Raw genomic sequence first — 22,153 nt, forward strand, 5'->3', positions numbered from 1 at the left:
AAGATTAGATCTTAAGCAGTCTCGTCTAATGGAAAACAAAACAAGGTAACTGTAAGATGATGACTGTGCTAATTAACTTGATGGTGGTAATCATTTCACTATATATATGTGTGTGTGTGTGTGTGTGTGTCAAATGATCATGTTGTACACATTAAGTGTATTAAATCTATACAACTTTGTTAATTATGCCTCAACAAAACTAGAAAAAACAGAAATAGAATCAACCTAATTTAAAAAAGAACAACACCGCCCCCCCCCCACCCCAGGCTAAAACAACATCTCCATTTGAGGCGCTCTGTATCTCTCAGAGTTATATGATAAAATCTACTGAGATTATTTACTGATGCTGTGCTCAGCCATTGGCTGGGGGAAGTGCATTGGAAGCATGGAATCAACACAATCACAGAAATGGATCCAGGAGTGCTGGTGCAGGCAGCCCTTCTCTTATGCTCCCTACAGAAGGAAATCTGAATAGTACATTTTAATGGCCATCAGTGTGGTGTCCTAGAAAGAAAGTGAAGAACAAAAAGGAGGAATATTGTGTTGTGTAAAATGCTGACGATAGCTCAAAGAAGAGGAGGGATGAGAACTGGTGATTGGATTTAACAACGTGGATGTCATGGATATGTTTGACAAGAAGTTTTGGTGGACTCGTGAGAACTAAACCCTAATAGGATTGGGTTTAAAAGTGAATAGGAAGAGAGAGAGACTGTGAGAAGAGATTACTATTTGAAAATGATTTGCCAAGATGATTTGCCAAAACAAACAAAACTGAGTTATCTGTATTAGTCCATTTTCACACTGTTATAAAGATACTACCTGAGACTGGATAATTTATGAAGAAAAGAGATTTAATTGACTCACAGTTCCACATGGCTGGGGTGGCCTCAGGAAACTTACAATCATGGCAGAAGGCAAAGAGGAAGCAAGCTTGGACCTTCTCACATGGCAGCAGAAGAGAATGTGTGAGTGCAGGAAAAACTGCCATTTATAAAACCATCAGATCTCATGAGAACTCACTCACTATCACAAGGAGAGCATGGGAGAACGACCCCCATGATATAATCACCTCCCACCAGGTCCCACCCACAACACGTGGTGATTACAATTCAGATTACAATCCAAGGTGAGATTTGGGTAGGGTCACAGAGCCAGACTCTACCATTATCTGAATGGGAAGTAAAGAAAACGTTCTTTAAAAAGTGGAAAATTAGCATCATGTTTGTATGCTGTTGGAATAATTCATTCATGATGCCAAACACTTAATTGGCCTGTCTGTTATATTAATGGCCCATCATGCATCATGCCTCTCTGTTTCTAGGCCTCTTAGTGATATAAGTTTGCACCCATCAAGAGGGGAAGTCTATTTTTCCCCGACTCTTACATCTGAGTTGGCATTGTAGCTTATCTTAACCAATATAATGCTACAGAAGTGACATCGTGTGCCTTCTATGGACGGGTTTTAAGAGGCATTGAAGCTGCTGATTTCACCAACTACAAATACTTTCTACATATCATTTAAAAAGTCCAATTTATCCTGGAGGTAGAAGGCAACATATACAGAAGAGAACCAGCGTTGTCCAGCCAACAGCTGACACAACAGCAAACATGTGAGTGAAGCTACCTTGGACAACCAGTCCTAGTCAAATGACCAGCTGCCTACAGAGTGACCCCAGGCATGAGAAGAGAAGAATGCCGGGCTAAACCTACATGGTCAAACCACAAGTTTATAAGACATAGTGAATACTTGATTATATGGTCAGCAACCTTAGGAGTGATTTATTAACAGTGATAGATAACTGATAGAGTCCCAAAACACCTTTTTAAAAGTCTTATCCTTTGCTTTTCTTCTATATGTTATAAGGTTTACTTACATTAGGTAAAATAAGGAATGTTCTATGCAATTGCAGTTTGCACTGTATCATGTCCAAGTCTTAACTAGCTAGACATATTTATACTTTAAGTCCTACCTATATTACCTGGACTGGTATCTCCACATACTTTTACTGCCTTTGGGTGTACTTACTGCTCAATTTATTTATATCTTTCTTGTGCTCTATTACACTTCATTACACACATGTATGTATTGGTTTGATTTCCTAAGTGACTATGGCAAGAGATATGTCTATCACGAAACAACTCAAATGGTTTACTTTCACTATGTCTTCCTCCTTTCTTCCCTTCCTCCTTCCTTTCTTTTCTCTTTTTTCCTTCCTTCCTTCCTTCCTTCCTTCCTTCCTTCCTTCCTTCCTTCCTTCCTTCCTTCCTTCCTTCCTTCCTTCCTTCCTTCTTTCCTTCTTTCCTCCTCCCTCCCTCTCCTTTTCTTTCTCCATCCTTCCTTCCCTTTTATCTTTCATTCTTTCATTCCTCTTAGAATTTAAATAGATTTCCTACAGTATCTGCAAAAGCACACTTTATTGATGAGACGAAAATATTTATTTTGATTTGCAATAACAAAGATGCTCTGAAATATAAAAATGTAGAGAAATAATCTCTACAATATAGTCTTTACAGTTAAGAACTCCTAGACATAAAGCAATGAAGTGAAATCTTAAATTCTTCAATAAGCCTGTAAGTTGTTTAACATACGCTTTGATATATTATCAACATCATTGAACAATTAATTATGCAAAATATTTCTTTTTCACACATAAAATGATACACATATACTCTACTATTTGGCTATACCCACTTGAGCCACTTGCTAGCTTTATATATTTGAACAAGATGCTTAATCGTTTTCTATGTAATTTTCTTCATTTTAAAACTTTCATAAATCTGCTGCCTATTTCACAGGGTTTTATTTGCTAAGATTAAATGATATCACATTTCTATATAGCCTTAGAACAGGACTCACATATTTTAAGCACCAAATAAATATTAGCTGGTATTATGATATATATGTTTAAGCATTATATACGTGTATATATATATCATACTACACTATCTAGCTCTTCTCATTATCACTTTTAAATATTGAGTTTGCCAAATTATTTTGAAGCAAGCTGGCTTCTTATTAACCAATTTAAACTTTTGTCCAATGATACTCTTTCTCTACTTTATACCTATGTTATCTGGAATCAACTACTTTGTAAAATCTGTGATGATAAGTAGCCATTAGATTTATTCTCTGCAGTAAAATCGCTACTTTCATTGAAGTGGGTTTAATTAATTTAAACTCTAAAAATGTAAATGAATTTTGGGAAGTACATTAAGAAATGAAAGATAAGGTGATTAGTAATGGACTCAGAGTTGGTCATCTTCAAAAATAATGTTTCTTCCAGATTGTCCAACAAAGAAATGAAGTCACCATCTACTTCTCTAGAAAGTTGTACTAAAATTTGGAGGAAGGGTATAAATAAATAGTTATCGTGACTAAACAGGTCCATCAGAGCTCATGACTTCATGTTTTCATATGTTAAGCTTGTACCACACGTGTTATTATAAGGTATCTTGTGGCTGGTGTACAAGATTGCAATTCATACTAACAGATGTTTCGGAAGGAAATTATTTGTTTAATTTGTTTATGAGTCAGAGAATTTTTGTCTGAATGTAATTATATGAGGAGACCACAATTTATGAATGGGTTGTATTCCAAAAGTGTATTTGTGAGTTAGTTATTTGGGATGAAGAGCATACTTTTATGTATAAACTAGTTTAAATTTTAGTGTTTCCTAAGCAAGGCCACAAATAGCTGCTTTAACCCATTATTTGGCTGACATTATCCATATATTATTCCTGAGTCCCCGGAGAAAGAATTTGGAGAGAAAATGGCCCCTTCCTTTTCTGGCCAGGTTGTTTGTTTTGATTTTACTCATCATGGCCTTTCCCACTGTCCAGCATTGCTTTTCCTATGACTCTCATGAGACTTCATAAGCCCTAAAGTACCCTGAAGGAAAACTACTCTGGTCCAATCCATCCTTGGCAAAATTCACACTATTTTAAAGTTGTCTGCCTCCATTTTCCCATTATCAACATGGCCTATCTTTCATGATTGCTGATCTCAGGTTATAATAAGAAAACAATGTAGTGTCGTCTCCTCCTCCTCCTCCTCCTCCCTCCTCTTTTTATCATCCCAGGAGTATTTCTAATTTGAAAACAGGATATTTGTTCATCCAAATTCTTGTATTTGGTAGACACTTTATGACTTTCAAAATGAGAGGAAAAAACTCAGACATTTTGGAGAGATGACATTTTGTACTCAGGGCCAACATGTCGGTCTTTTCCTGCCAAGAAGTCTGAGTTTTTATCTCCTCTAGTTAATTTTATTTCTTACAACCCGTCCCCTTTTGCGGTTCATGAATTAACACTTTCCCTAAAACTTTTACCCAGAAGTTCTTATTTTACAAACATTGATATATACTGAGCTGAGATAAACAGCAGAAAAAGTTTATATGTGCATACATTTTTTCTAAATGTATTTTTGTAGTTTAACAAATTAATAGTTGACGAATTATTAATTGATGTTGTTTGTCTCCCAGACTCTGTAGTGCACTCCCTCTGTGGGTAGAAAAGCTGTGTGCTATTTGGTGCTCTATTGCATGTCTAGAGCTCAGCACAGTGCCTGAAACTGAAATTCCCAACAAGCACTTAATGAATAAAGTGAAAGTTTTAAAATTGGTTCGTATTTAATACATGCCAAAGTAGACACTTAAAAGTACTTGAGTTAAGAATTAATAAGCTACACTCTATATACTGCAGATATCTGTTCAGGGAAATGAACGATGTGATAATTTGATTTTTACTTTATATTTCTTCTCTTTTTTAGTAAAGAATAAGGATTAACTTCATTTATTATAAACAATAAATACCATTTTCAACTGGAAAATAATTTTGATTTATGGATGTTATAGTAAAAAGAGTGAATAGAAGGTTGAAAGAGAAAATATTGCAGTTGTCCTCTGGTCAGACTACATATATACTTGAGATGTATTTGGCATTTCTGCAAAAAAGAGGAATTTAAATAGTGAGAGTTACATAAAATGTGAGTTTTGAACTTGCTTATCACTTGTGTAAATGAAACTGAGACACATAAAGTGTGGGAAACAAATCTGAATTTATATGTGCAACCTGAAATTAAGACAATTGAAAGTTTTATCTTGTAAGATAATGCCACATAATATAATACACTTAAAAGTAATTCATACAAGACTGTCGTGCTGGATGCACTTTTATTTAGTTTGAACAACTCTGCAGTTTGCAAAGTGTTTGGGTGGCCCTTTCTGATTTACACTGGAACATTGACATTATTCATAGAACATGAGTCTGTGAGGTCTGCAGAGAACAGTCAACACACAGCAGATGGAGATGCTTGTTTATTAACAGGTATGAGTTAATAAGATGCAGCCGTGTAAAGACTCACTCTTGACTCAACTCTAAGTCTGCCTGCTTAATGTTATTAAGTTCAGAAGACATTGATATCTTGGTAGATTCTTTCTAATGGATCATCTGCTCTTTATTTTCAACTATTCTTAAATTAATTCATTGATGAAGTTTTAGCAGAAAATACCATCCAAAAACTCATCAGGATTCAGTTCATTACAACAATCAGTAGCTTTTTAGCTCCAAATACTTTCAAACAGTTGTGACTTTAGAAAATAGTATTTATATACTAATGCTTCAAAATTTAAAAATAGTGTTCATCCACACAGTTTTAGAAACATATACATTAATATTTGATGGAAACTCTAAAGTTATCCCCAGATATCCACTCTTACAAATCACATTAACACAAAGAAAGATTTCTTATTGGAAAGATTTCTGCACATGGATTTTAAATCAACAAATTTCTGAGATAGTTAACTCACCTGAGTCTCAGTTGTTAAATTTATTGTGAATTTTGTGTGCCAAGAGATACTCAAAGTTTTGGACCTAGAGCTATAGATAAGATTACATATATAATGTGTTTTATATATAGATGTGTGTTTTATATATATATAATCACATATATATTACATGTATATTTATTCTCTGCAGCATGCATGCATGTATATATTACATGTATGTATATTTACATATATGTTAAATATATATACACGTATATGGGTATCATGTTACCTATGTTATATATTTTTACAGATGTTATATATGTCTGTATATATGTATTGCATTTGTGTATATGTATATATTTATTCTCTGCAGTATGTATTACATATATTTATATATTACATATATGTGTACACAGTATACATATACATATATGTGTGCATATGTATATATGTATGCAAAAACATATATATATATGGAAAAGAGGAACTTGTATGTATGGATCACCTACTAGTAGCTGATACTTCACCATCATTCTTTCCATAGGAACATGTGATCTGATTTGAAAAAATAGCAATATGGAAGTTATCTTGAACTCTGATCTTAAACTTAGAGAACATCTGATTTCAAATTCAGACTTTTGTGCCCAAGACTCATATGCTCCTAACTCTCCACTAACTTCAAATTAGATTCCATCTACTAAGCTCTCCCTGTTTCCATGTATCGGTTCATTTTACTTTCATCAGTATCAAAACTTCACTTTTGCAATTCCCCTATTTAAAATCCACCTATACTTCATTATGGGGCACAATGTCTAGCTCTAGAAAGCTTTCCTCCATAGCCTGAACCCTTATTAATCTCTTTTTTTGTGTAAATATAATGCCATTGCCATATTATTTTCCCTCTTGTGTTTTATTTATCTAAAAAACAAAACCCACAACTTAACAGTTCATTTTCTACCTCATTGTCATGTTTCTAATTATTTTCAATATATGTTTATATCTAGTAACCAAATGGTAACGTGATCATGGTTCAGACTCCTCAGGATATCACAATTACAGAATAACAGTCAGAGGGGGCAAATTAATTGTCTTTGTGGAATTAGCAGAACCAATAAATTTAGGTTTTATCTTTGATAATACACATTACAAAAGTAGAAGAAAGTGCTTTCGAGATTTTAGCATCACAAAAGGACTGGCAGTAACTTTTGTTTGCCTATCCAAAGTTATCTCTGTATCCATCTCCCTTATTTTTTGATAGCTGAAGCCAGACTTTATTCATTCATTGGCTTTAATTTGACCAAGGAATAAGCAATTCACAAAAGTCTTTTCCCTTTGCTAGTGATTGCTTCAGTTGTGAGCATGTGATGCAAACTTGACAAATACAAAGTAAGGAGATATTTGCTGAAGCACTTCCCATACAGTTTTCTTCATTTTAAAAATGATGTAGATAAAGGATTCTCCCAATTGTTGTGCCTTTGGATGTTGCTGAGTAAAATAATGATGGTTAGAATTTCTGCAGCCATATGACATTGACGGGAAACATTGAGATGCAAAATTAGCCAACCTGAATCCATCCTTTCTTCAGAATTCTTGTTATATAAACCAATAAATTTTATTATCTATAAGAATTAAATTTTACTCTTAAGACTGTATTTGATTAGGTCTTTTGATATTTGCAGAAGAATCCAGCTTAACTGCTCTAAATATCTTAACAGATAATCTTAGTAAATATTCCAAGTGATTAGAAAATATTTTTGTGTTAATACTTTTGAATATTTAGTGAATTATTATCATTTTTGGGAATTTGTATGTTCCATTCTTTCATTTGCTGACAGAAGTTACTAATTATTGAAGAAGTAAAATAAACTGTTAGCATGAAAGAAATGAACTTGAAAGAGTTTAACTACAGACAGAGGAAATGTCGAATGAGCAAGACTGTTTCTTCCTAACTAAAGAGGAGCTTACATCAGTTGTTTATTACAGACTGCGGTGAGTCATTGTAGGATTTACATAATAAAAAAAATGCATGTTTCCTTCTCATTTTGGTTAAAATTGTAACATATGTTTCCATACAGAATTCTGAAAATTTTTGATTGAACAAAGCAGTTACTATGATCACCAAACACATTTGTGACCAATAGAAAAAAATCATAAAGAATATCAAAGCAAGATGATCGTGATGTACTCTTCTGCTTTTCCTTCCCTACAAATACCAACTTGAGTTTGCTTGTTCTATTAAAACGTGTGGGCTTCAAGGGGCAAGATGAGTAAAGCATTCCAGATTTGCTAATACAGCACATTTTGACAGGTTGATGTGCATAACATGATTGATCATCAGGATGAAAATAGAAATAAAAGCAGAAATGAAATCATGCCAACCTGAGGGAAATGAATGTTCTGTTAATCTTTTAATTACTTTTTGAATAAATTGAGCTGACTTTTGCTTTCTAGAGTTTGTTTTACCACTACGATATGTCTTACCTATCAGCAAAATAAAGTTGAAAAGTATTTACTATACTATCATCAGGTTTACATGATATTGAGTATGAAGTGAGCACATTATTATTTGAGATATATAGGTAATTCAATTATATTTCTTCCTTGGTTGTAGGAAAAGAGATCTTGATTTCCTTGTCCTCATGTTTATTTCTTAACTTTACTTATAAAGAGGAACCTTTAGACAAGTAACTTAACATCAGAATCTCTCTTTCTCTTATGTAAAAAATGGAATAATATTGTCAACCTTACATAATTACTATAAAACTCTACTTAAATAACATATAAAAAACACATATTCAATAGCTGACTTAATCTTAGTTTAGAAAAATTTTTCTTAGTAAGAATGTTAAATTTTCAAACTAATAAACATTATTTTAAGATGTAGTTGTCTTGAGTAAGTGTTTGAATAAGTGTGAAATTAGTTTTATAAGTGAATTTTTTAAAATTATACTTTATGTTCTAGGGTACATGGGCACCACGTACAGGTTTGTTACATATGCATACATGTGCTATGTTGGTGTGCTGCACCCATTAACCCGTCGTTTACATTAGGTATATCTCCTAATGCTATCCCTCCCCTCTCCCTTCACCCCACAACAGGCCCCAGTGTGTGATGTTCCCCTTCCTGTATCCAACTGTTCTCATTGTTCAATTCCCACCTATGACTGAGAACATGCGGTGTTTGGTTTTCTGTCCTTGCGACAGTTTGCTGAGAATGATGGTTTCCAGATGCATCCATGTCCCTACAAAGGACATGAACTCATCCTTTTTTATGGCTGCATAGTATTCCATGGTGTATATATGCCACATTTTCTTAATCCAGTCTGTCATTGATGGACATTTGGGTTGGTTCCAAGTCTTTGCTATAGTGAATAGTGCTGCAGTAAGTATACGTGTGCATGTGTCTTTATAGCAGCATGACTTATAATCCTTTGGATATATGCCCAGTAATGGGATGGCTGGGTCAAATGGTATTTCTAGTTCTGGATCCTTGAGGAATCGCCTACTGCCTTCCACAATGGTTGAACTAGTTTACAGTCCCACCAACAGTGTAAAAGTGTTCCTATTTCTCCACATCTTACCATGTGTATGTTGCTGCAGGGAATTCATAAGAAATATACTTTAAAGAGTTAAATTGGAAAGAAGCTTTCCATAAGCAAAGAGCTATCATGCATATGAAGCAAATGTTAAAAATGGAAATGACACATATAAAGTAAAATAGCAAATAATATAGAGTATAGAAACAGAAGACATTTAAATTATTGGAACAAAGTTTCAAGTTATTTATATAACTCAGAATATAATCCATTTTGCTTTTTATAAAAACAACTATTCTCATATTTAGTTCCTGTTGGTTTAAAAAGTTCAGAGAAATTACAATATTGACTTAAAGATACTATGATCAATGAAAAATAAAAGAATACTACCAAAACAGACATCCATGTTACCCTAATAATAAATGTTAAAAAACAGTAAATTGCAATAGAAATATAAGTGCTTTAGGCAAGAGAGGACAAATGAGCTCATTGATTTTTTTTCTTCATTCATTCAACAAATATTCTTCCAACATTTTCCTCACGTGTTCCACCCTTAGCCAGATACCTTTTATAATTTCTCTGCATACAGCTGACAGGTTACCATTGTTTTACTTACCAGTGTATCTATAATTCAAATAGTTGTTATCAGGTGAAAAGTGATAGTCATTAAGGAAAAAGAAAGTTTTTTTGCCAAACGAAGAAAAAGAAAAGCCTTTTATCTGTCAGTAATTTTCCTTTGTTGCTTAAAAAAGCAACAAAGAAAAATTAACTTACTTAACTTACTTAAAATTCAGTGAGGGCACAGTTTCCTTTGCACATCAATTTTACAGTATTTCTCTCAACATGAAAATACATTTCTTATCTTCAGAAATACATTTCTCAGTAATGGGTCACAGGAATTCTAATCCAAATCTCTTGCAGTATTTTTTGATATATAACATACCAAATTTAGAAAAATCTGAACAACCATTTAAAAAAATTTTAATATCTTAAATTATTCTTAGAGAAAACAAAATTTGTCTTTGGAAATATTAGGTATATTAAGTAGCATTAGAAATATTAGATCATATCATTGAGGTAATATAAATGAAAGTAAAAGTAAAATTGTTCTTATTTCTTGAGTTGATTTCCAGTTTTCACTCTATTAACTCAATACAGAAATGATATCTTTAGAGCTGCCCTCTTTTTGCTTCTTTCCCTGATTTTTCATTATAACCTATGATAATCAACTGTAGAATAAAATCATAACATTGTCATCAATGACATCTTGAGTGACAGCTTATCCTGATAGCATGTATCTACTACTTCCTGAATACCAGTTAAACTTTTGGTTTCAATTGTGTATTTAAAACAGTGTTTGCATTATCTGTATCAATTCTCATTATTCAAAAAATAGTTTTCTTCAATCCAATTATTTCTACATAGTTTTCACATCTGTTGGGCAGTACATTTCTGAGAGTAGGGATTTGTTTTAATTAATTCTATAATTCACCTTAGAAATTAACATTCTATCTGACAACTAAACAGTAACCAATAGTTATTTTTTTCAAAAAATAGTGTTCACACTCTTTGAGTTCATTTGTCCTCTTTTGCCTAAAGCACTTATATTTCTATTGCAATTTAGTGTTTTTTAACATTTATTATTAGGTTAATATGGATGTCTGTTTTGGTGGTATTCTTTTATTTTTCATTGATCATAGTATCTTTCAATCAATATTGTAATTTCTCTGAACTTTTAAAACCAACAGGAACTAAATATGATGATGGATGTTTTTATGAAGAGCAAAATGTGTTATATTCTGAGTTATAAAAATAACTTGAAACTTTGTTCCAATAATTTAAATCTTTCTTTTGTTTTTATACCTATATTATTGGCTATCTTACTTTATATGTGTCATTTCCATTTTTAACCTTTACTTCATATGCATAACAGCACTTTACTTATGGAAGTCTTCTTACCAATTTAATTTTTTAAAGTATATTTCTTATGAATTCCATGCAGCAACATACACATGGTGGAAGATATAATCAGTTCTCTAAATGTATCAGTTTCTTTTAAAATTCACTTATAAAACTAATTTCAGACTTATTCAAGTACTTACTCAAGACAATTACATTTTTAAATCATGTTTATTAGTTTGAAATGTTAACGTTTTTACTAAGAAAAATTTTTCTAAGTGATGGTATTTCATTTTATGAATATACTGTAATTTATTCATTATTTTTAATACCTAGATTGATAATATTTTTATTAATAAATTGCCATAAAGAGTCCTATAATGTTTCTATATAGATACTTGTGAAAGATTCTCCAGAGTGGAAATGACTAGGAATAGAATTGCTGGGTCATGTGAGATGGATTTCTTCTATTTTAATGTGGCAAAGCAAAAGTCTAGAGGATTTTCTTCACATTCAGCACACGTTGCATTATTATATGCTATGATAGTGTAGAATTCATTATAATCATCTCAGGTGAAGTACCAAGTAGAGCTTAAATATTGGAGGATGTCTTTTTTTTCTTTTTTTTTTTTTTTTTTTTGAGACGGAGTCTCACGCTGTTGCCCAGGCTGGAGTGCAGTGGCGCGATCTCGGCTCACTGCAAGCTCCGCCTCCTGGGTTCACGCCATTCTCCTGCCTCAGCCTCCTGAGTAGCTGGGACTACAGGCGCCCGCCACCGCGCCCGGCTAATTTTTTTTTATATTTTTAGTAGAGACGGGGTTTCACTGTGGTCTCGATCTCCTGACCTTGTGATCCGCCCACCTCGGCCTCCCAAAGTGCTGGGATTACAGGCTTGAGCCACCGCGCCCGGCCTTTTTTTTCTTTTTTAAGTTTAATACTTTTCCTTATTTTTAATCCCTTTGATATATAACTGACTGCTTAAAACAAAAATAGATATGTGTGAGATACATAACATGTAGGAACCAAGTGAATTACAACAATTTCGTAAGCACTAGGAAGGAACAAATATAGTTTACTCTTACAAGGTTACTATATATAAAAGGTGGTATAATATATATATATTTTTAAATTTATTTATTATTATTATACTTTAAGTTGTAGGGTACATGTGCATAACGTGCAGGTTTGTTACATATGTATACTTGTGCCTTGTTGGTGTGCTGCACCCATCAACTCGTCAGCACCCATCAACTCATCATTTACATCAGGTATAACTCCCAATGCAATCCCTCCCCCCTCCCCCCTCCCCATGATAGGCCCCGGTGTGTGTTTTAAAATATTAACAAAAAAAGAGAGAATGGCAATTTGATGTGAGTTCTGAACATCATATTTATCTAGTGCATTGGGCAACAGTTTCCTACAATGTCTTAAAAATTTTTAGGCCATGATTAAGTTTTTATTTTTTAGTGAAAGGTGTAAATCCCCAAAGTGTATTCTTTTTTCTTTTATTTTTCATTGACATATAGTAATTGTACATGTTTATGAAACACAGTGTGATATTTTGATATATGTACACAATGTTTAAGGATCCAATCAGTGTAATTGGCATATCCATCATTTCAAGTATGTGTCATTTCTTTATGTTGGGAACATTCAAAATCTCTACAAGCTTTTGAAACTATATAATACATTAGTATTAGCTATACTCATCTTATAGAGCCATGGAGCGCCAGAACTTATTCCTTCTATTTAGTTGTAATTTTGTATCAGTTAACCAATCTCTCTCTATCCTTTCCTTTCTCCTATCTTTCACATCCTACAGTAACCACAATTAGTTTTTGAATATTATGTCCAGTCCCTGCCATTTAAATAATTTACTAAGTGGCAGTGGTAGACTAGGAGGGAAAACTGAAACAATATTTAAGACTCAATATAATGAGAGAGGAATCCTTGGATCCTTTTCATCTTATTCTGTGCTTCTCCAGTAGTTCACTGTGTGTATCATTTGTGATAAATCGTGGCTTCCTTGTACTATATCTTCATCATTGTCATCTAAAGGCAGGCGGAACTTACCAAAGTATAAATTACTACTCAAGAGAAAGCCACACTGGATAACGCATTCATATATTTTTTGAGCTTCTGAAATATCTTCTGATAAAATAATTAACCAGATAGTACTGGGTTTGAATATTTATTAGGTCCAGGGTAAGTAGGTATCAATCTTCTATTACTCATTTTTAAAATAAAGATAAAAAGTTGCTTGACCAATCTTTATGCATTTAAAGGGAATAGAACACTATATTTTTAGGAATTTATTGAAGAAAGCATCTAACTCATCTTTGTTGTCACTATGTACTGTGAATGACAGATACAAAACTGCACTTCAGGGGATTCAAAAACACAAACAAAACAAAAAATATACAAACCTTTCACCTTCAACCAATAAAATTTAGTCTAGTGATTGATTAGAAAAAAATTATACTTATTCTTTTGAATTTAACACTAGCATCTTTTCTTTGAATAGCCTTTCTGAATTCAGTGCAAAGATTACATGCTCACAGTACTTACCACACATTTTTATGATATATGCATATATTTTCTTACTACTCTAAAAACCTTGAGGACAGAGATGAATCATTGTTAGAGTTCTATCTTCAAACACAATGCAGTGAATATCTAAATTTCAATAAATACTTGAGGAATTAATGTAAGAAAGCATTGGTAAGGAATGTTGTCATTCTGATACAGTTAAAACCTGTTTGTGAATAATACTAAGGTTTATGCTTAAAAATTCTTACTTTGAAATTATGTATATATCTAGCCTACCTTGTTCAATTTTAATGTTAAAGTATGACGAAAAATGCACGTGCCTGGGACTTCTATTGAATGTATATTATTGCTTTATTTTTGTCAGATAATATCTCTAAATAAATAAATCTTACCTGAATGGTGTTACCTAGGTTTTCTTCTAGGGTTTTTATAGTATTAGGTCTAACATTTAAGTCTCTAATCCATCTTGAATTAATTTTCATATAAGGAGTAAGGAAAGGATCCAGTTTCAGCTTTCTACTTATGGCTAGCCAATTTTCCCAGCACCATTTATTAAATAGGGAATCCTTTCCCCATTTCTTGTTTTTCTCAGGTTTATCAAAGATCAGATGGCTGTAAATGTGTGGTATTATTTCTGAGGACTCTGTTCTGTTCCATTGGTCTATATCTCTGTTTTGGTACCAGTATCATGCTGTTTTGGTTACTGTAGCCTTGTGGTATAGTTTGAATCAGGTAGCGTGATGCCTCCAGCTTTGTTCTTTTGATTTAGGATTGTCTTGGAGATGCGGGACATAGGCATGGGCAAGGACTTCATGTCTAAAACACCAAAAGCAATGGCAACAAAAGCCAAAATAGACAAATGGTATCTAATTAAACTAAAGGGCTTCTGCACAGCAAAAGAAACTACCATCAGAGTGAACAGGCAACCTACAGAATGGGAGAAAATTTTTGCAATCTACTCATCTGACAAAGGGCTAATATCCAGAACCTACAAAGAACTCAAACAAATTTACAAGAAAAAAACAAACAACCCCATCAAAAAGTGGGCAAAGGATATGAACAGACATTTCTCAAAAGAGGACATTCATACAGCCAACAGACACATGAAAAAATGCTCATCATCACTGGCCATCAGAGAAATGCAAATCAAAACCACAATGAGATACCATCTCACACCAGTTAGAATGGCGATCATTAAAAAGTCAGGAAACAACAGGTGCTGGAGAGGATGTGGAGAAATAGGAACACTTTTACACTGTTGGTGGGATTGTAAACTAGTTCAACCATTATGGAGAACAGTATGGCGATTCCTCAAGGATCTAGAACTAGAAGTACCATATGACCCAGCCATCCCATTACTGGGTATATACCCAAAGGATTATAAATCATGTTGCTATAAAGACACATGCACACGTATGTTTATTGTGGCACTATTCACAATAGCAAAGACTTGGAATCAACCCAAATGTCCATCAGTGACAGATTGGATTAAGAAAATGTGGCACATATACACTACAGAATACTATGCAGCTATAAAAAAGGATAAGTTCATGTCCTTTGTAGGGACATGGATGTAGCTGGAAACCATCATTCTCAGCAAACTATCGCAAGAACAGAAAACCAAACACCGCATGTTCTCACTCATAGTTGGGAACTGAACAATGAGATCACTTGGACTTGGGAAGGGGAACATCACACACCGGGGCCTATCACAGGGAGGGGGGAGGGGGGAGGGATTGCATTGGGAGTTATACCTGATGTAAATGATGAGTTGATGGGTGCTGACGAGTTGATGGGTGCAGCACACCAACATGTGTGCTGAAGTATACATATGTAACAAACCTGCACGTTATGCACATGTACCCTAGAACTTAAAGTATAATCGAATAAATAAATAAATAAATAAATAAATAAATAAATCTTACCATATTGCTTTAAAATATACTCTACCTTCCCATCAGTAGTCATACCATCCTCCTGAATACACACATACAAACTCATAAAGGTAAAAGAGGCAGTAGTCGAGACATAAAAATAGACATATATATAGATAAAATAGAAAAAATAGTCTGGTAATAGAACCACACATTTATTTTACAAAGGTCCCAATGTAATTCAGTTGTAGAAGTCTTGTCTTCCAACAAACAGCATTTAAAAATTAGATGTTAATATATAAAAACCAACTTGATGGCCAGGCGCAGTGGCTCATGCCGGTAATCCCAGCACTCTGGGAGGCCGAGGCGGGTGGATCACAAGGTCAGGAGATCGAGACCATCCTGGCTAATGATCGAGACCATCCTGGCTAACATGGTGAAACCCCGTCTCTATTAAAAAAATACAAAAATTTAGCCGGGTGTGGTGGCGGGGGCCTGTAGTCCCAGCTACTGGGGAGGCTGAGGCAAGAGAAGGGCGTGAACCCGGGAGGCAGAGCTTGCAGTGAGCCGAGATCACAGCCACTGCACTCCAGCCTGGGCGACAGAGTGAGACTCCGCCTCAAAAAAAAAAAAAAATAAAGCTTGATAGCAACCATCCACCCAAATGGAAGAGCTGTAACTATAAAACTTCAGGAGTTAAAAAATTATGATTTGTGTGTGTGTGTGTGTGTGTGTGTGTGTGTGTGTGTGTGTGTGTGTGTGTGATTTTGCACTAGGCAGATGTTACTTGGGACAAAACCAAGCATAAGCCACACACACACACGCACATACATATATATATAAAATATATATATTATATATATTTTATATACACACACACACACATATATATATACACACACACACACACATCTCCATCTCATTAAAAACTTTTCTTCTTTGAAAGTTGCTGTTAGGTAAAGGGAAAAGAGAAGTCACAAACTGGAAAAACGATTTGCAAAACACATATCAAATGCCAGATTTGCATCCAAAATATGTAAACAGCTTTTATAACTCAAGAATAAAAGCACAGAAAAGCAATAATAAAATGTGCAAAGTGTTTCAGCAGACATCTTTAGCTTTAAGAAAATGCAAATGGCTAAAAAGCACTTGAGAATCTGCTGAGAAAATGCAAATGAAAGTCGTAGCTGAAATATCATGTAACCACTGCAATGGTGAAAATTTTTAAAGATTGACAATGCTTAATGATGCTCAGAATTTGAGCAACTAGATGTTGGTGCTGGGAATGCAAAATTGGATACTCATGTTCGAAAACTCTTAGCAGTTTCTTATGGACGTAAAACACTTATGACCCTTCTATTTTGGTCCAAGGTATTTTACCTGAAAGAAATGAAAACGTGCACATAAAGACCTGCATGCAATTGTTCATATAAGCTATATTCTTAACAGCAAAAAAAAAAAAAAAGGAAAAACTTATACAACCCAAATATCCATCAACTGGTAATTAGATAAACAAGTTGTGGTACATCCATTTAATAGGATATTATTCAGCCATAAAAAACAATAAATTGTTGATACATAAAATAGCACGGATGAATCTCAAAAGCATGTGTTAAGTGGCAGAAGACTACAAGATTCCATTTACATGCATTCTGGAAAAGACAAAACTTTATAGGGAGAAAAAACATGACAGTGTTTGCCAAGGACTTAGGATGGGTCAAAAGGATGGTCTACAGAGACAAAAGGCAATTTTGGCAGAGAGGAAATAATGGATGTGTTCTGTATTTTAATTGTGATGGTATTTGTACAACTGTATACAGCTATCAAAACACCTCAAACTATAGATTTAATATGTCAGTTTAATTGTGTCTTTATTAAAATCACATACTTAACCATCTTAAAGATGTTTGCCCAACTATATTATGTAAGTGAAACCTATCTCCTATATCTGATCCTCCTTACTTTGCTCTCTATTTTTTCCAGAGCATTTATAACTTCATACTTATGTATGTATGAATGTATTTATTTTTTGAGATGGAGTCTCACTCTGTTGCCCAGGCTGGAGTGCAGTGGTGTGATCTCAGTTCACGGCAACCTACACCTCCCGGGTTCAAGCGATTTTCCCGTCTCAGCCTCCCGAGTAGCTGGGATTACAGGCACACGCCACCACGCCTGGCAATTTTTTGTATTTTTAGTAGAGATGGAGTTTCACCATGTTGGCTAGGCTGGTCTCGAATTTCTGACCTTAAGTGATCCACCCTCCTTGGCCTTCCAAAGTGCTGGGATTACAGGCGTGAGCCACTACGTCTGGCCATAATTATGCACTTATTTATTTAACGGTCTATTGTCTATTTCTCTTGCTAGAATAGAGCTCTCATGGAGACTATATTTAATGATGTATCATGTAAATTCTCTAATCAAGATTGGGTTACTCATTACCCACAGCTTCTATAAGTGTTGAAGATTGAACAACCAAGATGAGTCTTTGTGCAAGAATTTATTCAGCTTCACAAGAACTAAGTAACTCAACGTCACATCCCCTTCCTGAAGGAAGCACATACTTGTTGACTTTTCTCAGATAAGTAAAATATGGCCACACACCAACTTTGTTTTTATAGGATTCAAAAGATAAAAATAAATTTAACATTTTTAAGTGTTTTCATACAGGAAGAAAGAAAAAGAAGAGGGAGAGAATATGTGACAGAGAATGAATGTGACCCCAAAAGCCTAAAATATTCTCTACTTAATCATTATAGAACAAAGTCTAAAAGTTTTACTGCTTGATTTTTATAGAAAAAAAGTTTGATAACACCTAGACTGGCGACACAGGGACATAAAAATCTAGTCTACTATTCCTAGGGGCGTTACTCTAAAGGGACATTCACGAGATTTGCTGAGGCCTCTTTTCTGTTACTCTGTGTACTGTTGGGGTCCGTGCCTGTGAGTTGTTCCTCAGTGGGTCCAGGGGAATAACACATAACTTTTCCTAGCCTGTACATGTGCCTTGTTCATTTACCAGCTGTGCAATTGTAACCACTGAGAACGATCAAGAAAAGCCTTCCCCAAAGTCTTCCAGTCTATAGGAATTATCAAATTTTCTGATGAAAAAATATCAAGAAGACCAAGGATAAAAGGAGATTGAGGTCCATAGTTAGAAATGGCAGCTTTCATTTCTTTTTAAAAATTTAATTTGTAAGGCAATAAATTGGACATTATTGCCACCATTTGAAAACTGAGCATTAGGAGCAAAAGAAGCACAAATAATTGGAAACAGATCCAGCTCCTTAAAAATTTTTTTTAATTAAAAGTATATATAATATATAATAATACTCATATCCCCAAATATAAAGAATCTCAACATATTAATAAGAAAAGGCAAATAACCCAACCAAAAGTAGCAGAACAAAGAAATGACAATAAACCTATATGTCTAACATCATTACTCACTAGGAAATATGTATATTAATACCAAATTGAGAATCATTACATACACAATACAATGGTTAAAATTTAAAAACACAGAAAATATCAAGAGGTAGTTAATATGTTAAGCAGCTCGAATACTCAACTTCTGTTTGGAGTGTAAATTGGTGGAACCTATGCACCCCTATAACATAACAATTTCCTAGCTGGGGTTATTAATACTATATTAATATTAATAGTTAATATTAATGTGCTTATTTATTGACTATTGAAATACTCATAATATTTTAACAAACAACAAGATATACATATACACTGGTTTTGACATATTAAACAGGTGTTTAGTATAAATTTAAAGTATGTCTGATGTGAACAGGGCTTCAACTTTGCCAAACAAAGGTAAAGATAAGGAAGCCGGGGGGTTGGAGGCTCTGGAAAATCCTCTTTTAACAGGGCAGAAGGAAAAGAAACAGGGAAAGCTCGCAAAGGTGAATTAGAAGAATATATCTGTAATATTTGTTGAAGCATTTCCATAATACACTGCATGTCAGAATTTCCCTTAGAAGAAGGAAGAGCTGGCTTTTTCTCTTCTCCCCCTTTTGCTACCCCCCTCATCCTCTGTTATCCTGGCACAAATGGGCTTCATTTCAGATTTATTTTTTTTTCCAAATCCTCAGATACCTTTCCTCCTGTGGCTACATTACCACACTCTGAATCAGTCTCAAGTAACTCTAATGTCTGAGTAATAGAGTCACACAAGGTCCACAATTTTAGAGGCATAATATCCCCTAACTGGAGAGCTCTAAGCAGAGTTTTTACTACCTGTAACCATTCTCTGCAATTCAGCTGCACTTTAGTCTGATACTGAAACCAGTAACAATGTTGTTCAACATGGGCAAACAATCACTTCAAAGTCTTTTTCTTTCTTTCTTTTTTTTTTTTTTTTTTTTGAGATGGAGTCTTGCTGTGTTGCCCAGGCTGGAGTGCAGTGGCCGGATCTCAGCTCACTGCAAGCTCCGCCTCCCGGGTTCAGGCCATTCTCCTGCCTCAGCCTCCCGAGTAGCTGGGACTACAGGCGCCCGCCGCCTCACCCGGCTAGTTTTTTGTATTTTTAGGTAGAAACGGGGTTTCACCGTTTTAGCCAGGATGGTCTCGATCTCCTGACCTCGTGATCCGCCCGTCTCGGCCTCCCAAAGTGCTGGGATTACAGGCTTGAGCCACCGCGCCCGGCAAAGTCTTTATCTTTCACTTCTACTCCTATAGACAGCAAGAGTCCTTGAAACAGCCATAAATATTCTGAGGCCAGAGAGATGGAATTCCCATAATGAAAGCTTAAGAAGGTTCCCCTTAACAATATCTGAGCCTTACCCGCCCCTAGGGGGTTCCCCTTCTTGTTCTCCCCTACTCACCCATGCTGACCCTGCTCGCTGCGCCACTTGTTGGGGTCCGTGCCGGGGGTGGTGGAGAATGAAAGAACACACAAAAGACAAAGACACACAGAGAACATGGCGGCCGCGCTCAGAGCCTCCGCCTCACTTTATTTATACTCCATAAACCCCACGTCAGCAGAAAGAATGCAATGCAAAACAAACTTTCTTTTCCCACATGTAACCTTCTACTCAATTCCTTGTTTTTGTGCTCTTCCTTATCTGCCCGCCTTCTTGGCGCCTACGGGAGTTCATTAAAAGTTCAATTGGAGATACTGTCCTTGAGCCCTATCTATTCTCAGCATACTGTTTTCAAAGGCCCCTGCAGTGTACATTTCTTCCTTGACTCCTCCAGAATTGTTGATATCATTGGCATCCCTAGGTAAAGGCTCTACATGAAAAACTCTGTTTCAAAATCTATATCCCAGGAAATCTGACGTAAGACAACCAGTGCTAGATTAGTCCAAGAGAGTGGATTCTAAAGTGAGATGTGAGATGTAGACCAACTGCTGGTCAACTAATAATGAATGCCCTTACTTTTGTAGTGGATAGAACACTAATTGCCCCGGTGTATTGTAGCAGTGCAATTGTTAAAATTTTACTGATAGCCAATTAGGATAGATTATCTGTAAAATTTCAGTAAGGTGAAGGTTTGAGAAAATTTATTAATTATGACAACAATGGAATTAGACAGGCTTTGTTAAGTATCATTGTCCCACTAGTATAGTGAATGACAGCCTGAGGATGCAATCACCAAGTAAATGGAAAATGTGAATGGTAGATGGCCTCCTCGGCAGGATTTTAGAAAGTTCTTTATCTCTTGCATGCAGAAAAACTAAAGTCCAGGCTTAGGAGTTAATAATAAAAGCAATAGAGGGGTGTACAGAAATGTAAATTATCAATTCCTCAAGCCTTCTATGCCAAGGTCAAAGCTTTAGTTGAGGCCTTAATGATACACAGAGAACTTCCAAATCAAAGCAGACAAAAATTAGAAAAAGAAAAAGACACTTTGCTTTTAAAACTTTTAAATCCCCTAAACTCTCTGGACATATAGTTCAGTCCTTATTAAAGGCTAGTGTACCTCTTGCTTGAAGAAAATTTGCAACATGAACCTGCCTCAAAATCCATACTCGCCTTCCCGTGTTGTCCCCAGATCAACTAGTAGGTCAAGTCATGCACCTTCAATAATTTACAGGCCCAAGAAGTGGTGAACCTGCCAAGATAGGAAAGGAACTATACCCCAAAAACTGTGGCCTAGCCAATATTCATTGTCAAAGCTAGGAGGGTATGGGTAGCAGTAGATAGAGTTGAAGGTTGCAGGATTGCTGAGACAGAACATAATGTTTGATAAAGGAATATTTAACATAGGAAATTCTCTCCTAGAATAAGCTAATCTCCCTGGAAATGATTGTCAGAGAGGGCGCTAACATTTTGCCAAGATGGCTTTTGGAAATTTAAGAAGGTAACGGCCCACATTAAATAAAGTAGGAATGTCAGAACTACTGGGTATGCTAAGGTAGATATAATATGTGTGTTAGTCAGGGTTCCCCAGAAGAACAGAAACAATCAGTTCTGTATATAGAAAGAGATTTACAATAAAAAATTGGCTCCCATGATTGTGGAGGCTGAGAAGTTCCAAGACTGGCAAGCTACAGACACCTGGGAGAGCTGATGGT

General features: G+C 35.0%; 1 long non-coding RNA gene across 7 annotated transcripts in view; it reads right to left on the bottom strand.

Moving 5' to 3' along the window:
• Nucleotides 1-20,798, bottom strand: part of LOC105477415 (uncharacterized) — a 186,558-nt gene extending 165,760 nt beyond the window's left edge. For all 7 annotated transcript variants that reach the window (XR_984641.2, XR_011620419.1, XR_011620421.1 and 4 more), the window contains exon 1: nucleotides 20,460-20,798. This is a non-coding gene — a long non-coding RNA (uncharacterized lncRNA). The remainder of the gene's footprint in view (nucleotides 1-20,459) is intronic.
• Nucleotides 20,799-22,153: the final 1,355 nt, after the last annotated feature.

This window comes from Macaca nemestrina, chromosome 2 (assembly GCF_043159975.1).
Source record: "Macaca nemestrina isolate mMacNem1 chromosome 2, mMacNem.hap1, whole genome shotgun sequence".
NCBI classification, from domain to species: Eukaryota; Metazoa; Chordata; class Mammalia; order Primates; family Cercopithecidae; genus Macaca; species Macaca nemestrina.